Genomic DNA, 6,942 nt, shown 5'->3' on the forward strand with positions numbered 1-6,942 from the left:
ACGAAAAAGAGAGGGAACTCTTAGTGTCTAATGGCTAAGAACTTCGTGGTAGGTCAGTATTAGTCTACTCAAGAAATCCAAGAGTTAGGTCATATGAAAACTCAACAGATATCAAGATTCGTGTCAAAGATATACCTCTCTCAGCAGATGATGGACAGATTCTAAGAGTGCTGGAGAGGTACAATTGTGTCATACTTAAACATTTCAGAGAACGACTCCGATATGACAACATGATTACTGACTGTCAAACTGGAGACCGCATTGTGATATGTCAAGGTCCGTTAGAGGAACCGATCCCAAAAAACATACCTATCGGTAAATATAGAGAAACCGTCCTATACAGAGGTCAAAATGACAGCATTGCAAAATGTAGCAAATGCATGGAATTGGGTCATCGCGCTTCGCAATGCCAAAATGACTGGAAATGTCGAAATTGTGGTGAATCTGGACACAAACAGATAGATTGTACGAAAATTGATTCAGCTGAAGGCGAAAGCATACCGCACAACACTGAATATAATGAAGATGATACTAGTTATTATCCATCGCATCAGTCAAACGCAGAGTCAGATAACAATGACGATATAAACGACGATGAGACGCAACATACATTAGGTGATGCACAACCAGATGACTTGCTAAACTGCACTATAGAACAATCGCAGTCAATCCTAACAACTGCCAATGCAGACAAAACAAATGCAGCGTCACAAAAAAATGATCCACCAGCAGTTAGACCTAAAGTTTTTCCAACACGTAAATCAGGCCCAACAAACAAACAAGCTAATCCTGATCATGTCAAACAAAGCAGGAATACGGGTCAACCGCAAATGACGCAATTTATGCAAGTCACAAATCAGGAATCTCGTTCAACTAGAAAAAATGAAAATAAACAAGTCAATACGCCAGGAAAATCAACATCAGGCCGTGGCATCGAAAAGTCACTAGTGACACCAACTGAGCAATTACACGATGGAACCCGTAATAATGCAAACAAAAGATCAAAAACCGCTTCCTAGACGTCATGCCAGAGATAAAGACCAGAATACTATGTAGACTTATTCTTTTTAATATAAAATAAAAAAAAAACTATAAAAAAAAACATGAATTTGTACATATCTATTTTTAGTTTTTTCATAAGTTTATATGTAAATTTGGACAGCGTCTTCTCATGCTGTTTGTTGTCTTCCATGGAGATGGATACTCAAAGTCATTCAACTACTTGTCACTGGAATGGTCACACCATTCATCATCAAATAATATCAAACCTAAAAGAGAGAGAAAAATTCTATTTCAAACAAAGCTTAAAAGCAAAACAAATCCAGTCTGACTATGTTCATAATTTTCTTGACAGGTACAGAATTTACTGTCTTTTTGTCATTTATTGTCAGATCATTATTACAATAAATAGGAAAACAACTATTATTCACTACTGTAATATAGTACAGAATTTATTTTCAATTAAACAGCTAACTTATGTTATTGTATATACCTGTATATTTATTCTACACAACTTTTCGCCTTTGTACATTTCTATCTTTTTAAACTGTTATTACTGTAAATTTTATTGTTCAAACTTTGAATGTAAGTGCACATTGTATTGCATGTCAAAGTTTGTAAACAAAGTCACCATGATGACCCATATATTGACACATGAAATAATGTGTATATTTTTTTGTACCATTAGAGAATGTTGTGCAATTTTTGAATTGTTTAAGTACTCTTTATTAAATGAATGTCATGTACACGAATGCTTAAATATCGAACTGATCTGTAAAAGACCTACCACTTACAAGAATATATCCGACATCCACGTTGTAAACTATACACATATATACCACGTGATCGATTTCGATCTAGGTCAGAAACAGGTCATGATACCTGTCTATAAAAATAGAATGGAAATTCCCCAACTTTCCAAAAATAATATAAAACAAACTTACCAATCGTATGAAAATTTGGAATAATCTTCACATTTGTTCTATTAATTGCAAAGGACTACAAAAAGCTGAAAAAAGAAAAAGATTAATAGAATGGTCAAAGCAACAAAAATGTGATATCATATTAATGCAAGAAACTCACTTTGTAAATAATATGTCAACCCAATTAAAAAATGAATTTGAAGGACAAATTATATTAAGTAACGGAACAAGCAATTCACGAGGTGTTGCAATTTGGATAAAAAACCCACTAAATTTGAAATTAATTGATAGTTTTGAAGACGAAGAAGGTAGATTTCTACTTGTAAATATGGAAGTTAATGACAACATATTAACTTTAGTTAATTTATATGCACCTAATAACCCACACACTAGAAATAACTTTTTTAAAAACATTAAATTATTGGTGGATAAACATAGTATAGGACAAATAATCATGGGAGGTGATTTTAATGACATATTAGCTCAAATAGATTCAAAAAATAAATCTAAACAAATAAAAAATAAAAAACCAGTCTGTAATCTTAACAAATTAATCAAATCATTAAAAGTTATAGATGTTTGGAGAGAGAAAAACAAACATAAAACACAGTTCACTTGGTGTAGAAAAGATAGATCTGAAGCAACAAGAATTGACTATTTTTTAATAGGATCTGAAGTGTACAAAAACTCCATTTCATGTGATATAAGACCTATAGTTCTGCAACATACTGATCATTATTGTGTCTCACTAAAAATAGATTTAAATAGAGGTCCTAAAGGCAGAGGATACTGGAAATTGAATAGCAGTATATTAGAGAATGAGGATTATGTGAATACAATTTCTAATTTGATAACTAATTATAAAAACAAAAGTATAAATTATCCCGATCTCGACCTACTATGGGATAACTTTAAAACTGATGTAAGAGATATTTCAATCAATTTTTGCAAATCTAAAGCTAAGGAAAAAAGAGATAAGATAAATATTTTAGAAAAAGACTTACAAAGACTTAATATCTTAGCTGATACTGAAAACAATAATACAACCAAAACAAGTTTATTGCAAACAATAGAATATACAGAAGAAAAATTAGGAAAGCTTTACTATGAAAAAATAAAGGGTAACCAAATTAGAGCTAGAGCAAAATGGGTGGAAGAGGGTGAAAGAAATTCAGCTTATTTTCTAGGTCTTGAGAAATCTAGGCAAAGCAAAAAAACCATAACACAACTATATGATGAAAAAGGGGAGATAACTAGGGATCATGAAAAAATATTAAACCTTGAAGTAAAATATTATAAAGATTTATACACGTCAACAAATCCAAATTTACAAGAAACACAAAATTATTTAAATATTAAAAAACATAAAAAATTAACTGAAAGTGAAAGTGATACTTGCGAAGGAGAAATAACTGAAGAAGAATGCACAGAAGCTATATTTAAAATGAAATTAAACCGTGCCCCAGGATTAGATGGACTAAATGTTGAATTTTACAGAAAGTTTTGGGTAGAATTAAAAACTTAAATAGTATCAACATTTAACTATTGCTATTCTAAAGGACAATTGTCCAACACACAAAAAATAGGCGTTATATCACTTATTTATAAAAAAAAATGACCCATTGTCACTTGATAATTATCGACCTATAACACTTTTGAATTATGATGTTAAACTTCTAGCATATGCCTTGGCACAAAGACTTAAACCCCTACTTCATAAACTGGTACATTCTGATCAAAAAGGATATATAAAAAATAGGTACATTGGTTTCAACATTAGACAGATATAAGATGCTATTGACTATTCAGAAAATCTCAAAATAGACGGAGCTGTCTTATTTCTAGATTTTAGCAAAGCTTTTGACTCTCTTGAGTGGATCTTTATGTTTAAAACACTAAAAAAGTTTGGTTTTAAAGAAAGTTTTTTAAAATGGATTCAACTAATGTATTCAGATATTAAGGGATGTATAACTAATAATGGCTGGGTTTCAAGTCGTTTTAAAGCATTCCGTGGTATTAAACAAGGCTGTCCGCTTTCTTCGTTACTTTTTGTTCTTGCCGTAGAAATAATGGCTATAAAAATTAGAGAAAATAAAAATATTAAAGGATTAGAAATTAAGCTAGAAAGCAGCACCAATACACTAAAAATATGTCAACTAGCAGACGATACCACTCTGTTCCTACATTCTAAACAGGACATTACAATTGCATTAAATTTAATTGAAACATTTGGTAACTTTTCTGGTCTTAAACTTAATAGAACTAAAACTGAAGGAATATGGCTTGGCAAATTAAAGCACTGCAAAGAAAAATATGAGAATATTAATTGGAGTGATAAACCTATCAAAAGTTTAGGAATTTATTTTGGACACAACAGATTAGAATGTCAAAATCTTAATATTGAAAAACAAATATTGAAATGTGAAAAAATAATAGCTAACTGGAAGAAAAGAAAACTAAGTATATTAGGAAGAATAGTAGTACCTAAATCTTTAATTCTACCAAACTTAACATATATAGCATCAAATACTGTAATACCAAAAGATTCGCTACAAAAATTTAAAACCCTCATATATAATTTTATATGGAATGGTAAAAGAGACAAAATTAAAAGATCAACTCTTTCAACAGAGTACAAAAAAGGGGGACTTAAAATGATAGACATCGATAATTTTATAAAATCCATACACATAGGCTGGATAACAAAATTATTTAATACTGAAACAGACAATTGGACAGTTATACCAAGATATTATTTAAATAAATTTGGTAATAACTTGATAATATTTCTAATGAATCTGAAAAATATAAATGATCTAGATAAATCAATTTTCAAGAGTGTTCCAGAATTTTACCAAGAATTAATTAAAACTTGGATTAGTGTTAAAGGAGGTGGGTCATCATACCCACATGACTTTCTACAAATAAGAAAACAATTTCTATGGGGAAATAACTTTCTCAGACTAAATGGAAAATGTTTATTCTTTGAAGAGTGGGTAAAAAGCAATTTGTATTTCATAAATGATATTATAGATGATAGAGGTCAAATTTCAGAAACATATATACTTTCTAAACTAGAAAACAAACAAGATTGGATCAGGCAGATATCTTGCATTAAAAAAGCTATACCAAATCAATGGCTTACAATAATAAATCAAGATAATTCAATTAAAACTAAAGTTAATATTCATAATACTATAAATAGTCTAAAAATCATGCTTAATCAAGAAATCAATTCTAAAATGAGTACAAAACAAATTTATAACATTATTATAAATGAAAACAAACTGGACAAACCTATAGGAGTTATAATGTGGGAAAAAATGTTTGCCAAAAACCTGTACTTCAAACTAGAAAATTGTTTCAACTTCATTTTTAACTACTTACCTGACAATAAATTGAAAATGTTTAGATGGAAATTAATTCACTTTATACTTCCATGCAATGATTTATTAGTTAAATGGAAAATACTCACAAATAATAAATGTAATCATTGCAGTATAAAAGAAGATTATGAACATCTTTATTTTTCTTGCAGTTACAACAGCAATTTTTTATCAAAAATATTTAACCTTCTTAAATTTATAGGTTTCAATGAAAGTATACTTAATATAGAAAATCTTGTAGTAGGATATAAAATAAATGATGAAGCTTACTATGAAATTAACTTTCTTTTGACTGTAATATTTTTTTCTATCTACAAATCATATTACATCTCTGACTCAAGAAGAACAAAAGTAGATATCTTTAAAATATTCAAGGCAGAAATAAAATCTATAGTTGAAATCAATAATATAATTAAAAGAAAAACCAGTAAATTGATTTTAAAAACCCTAAACTACATAAATGATCATAAATAATAACAAGGATTTGTACAAATATCCCTGAGATCACATGACCCAAGTATTAAGTCACATGACTTGAGCATGTCAGGTGACATTAATGTACTTTAATACCACGTGTTAAAAAAAAGATAATAATGTATCATTCAATATTGTATAATACACACTTTTTTGTCTTCTTTTTTTTACTTTATACCTTATGTGTTTATCTTTGACAACTATGTGTAGTGCACTCTGATGTCGTGTATAATCATGTTTACCCGAGTAGTTTAGATACATCAGTCTAAAATACAACAGGTTTCAAATAAGTTAACAGTTACACTTTTATTATGATTCAAAACATCACGAAAATTATGATCAACTTACCTTTTAAATTAGACAAACTGTCTAAGTATTGTGAATTAAATTTATCCAAATCACAAAGATGATGATGGCAAAACGATGCACATTTATCTAATATTAAAAAACACTATCGGACGGAAGTGAAATATTCTCCGGTAAACATGAAATCATTTAAAATATTGTAACATTGTAATGTAACATCAATTTACTTTTATTAGATATTCTCCCTGGATACCTAATAACTAATATATCAGAGATACTTAGTGCAATGCTGTACACTAAGTAAATTGTTAACAGCAATAGAGTGCAATAAAGTATATTATCCACGTTAAAAAAAAAAAAAAATCAATTTTCAATGAAGAAAATAAGGAATGTAACATTTTATGTGCTACGTTAAGATATTCTTAACGAGTAACACCATACCACGTTTTGAGCATTTTGGTTCTAGAATGTCCATAACAATTTGTACCAGCTGATGAAGAAAGACTTTGCATAGGGACTTTTCCCACCTAAATGGAGACTGCAATAGATGATCATGAACCCAAAGATGGGACACAGAAGATAGAGACTCGCGACACAAAAGGTTCCCAGAAAGAAATAGACCCAGAGCTGGATACTTGTTAAGTATTTTCCCATGATTTGTTCACCTTATTAAAGATAAGTTTTGTCAGCTGGACCAAACTAACAAAAAAATAATCAAAACTTGTAATTTGTAGAGAACCAGCTGATGAAGAAGAGACAGAGATGGCCCAAATAGAGACTGCAACAGATGATCACGAACCCAAAGACGGGACACAGAAGATAGAGACTGCAACAGATGATCACGAACCAAGAGA

The 6,942-nt window shown here is 29.9% G+C and overlaps 1 long non-coding RNA gene across 1 annotated transcript; it reads right to left on the reverse strand.

Annotated features, from left to right (window-relative positions):
- Positions 1-1,053: 1,053 nt before the first annotated feature.
- LOC139495410 (uncharacterized) lies at positions 1,054-6,305 on the reverse strand. Its single transcript, XR_011657328.1, has 3 exons — positions 6,131-6,305; positions 1,944-2,008; positions 1,054-1,268 (listed from the first exon to the last, which is right to left on the reverse strand). It is a non-coding gene; the product is annotated as an uncharacterized lncRNA (long non-coding RNA).
- Between the last annotated feature and the right edge of the window lie 637 nt (positions 6,306-6,942).

The sequence above is a fragment of the Mytilus edulis genome, chromosome 11 (genome assembly GCF_963676685.1).
Source record: "Mytilus edulis chromosome 11, xbMytEdul2.2, whole genome shotgun sequence".
Classification (NCBI taxonomy): Eukaryota; Metazoa; Mollusca; class Bivalvia; order Mytilida; family Mytilidae; genus Mytilus; species Mytilus edulis.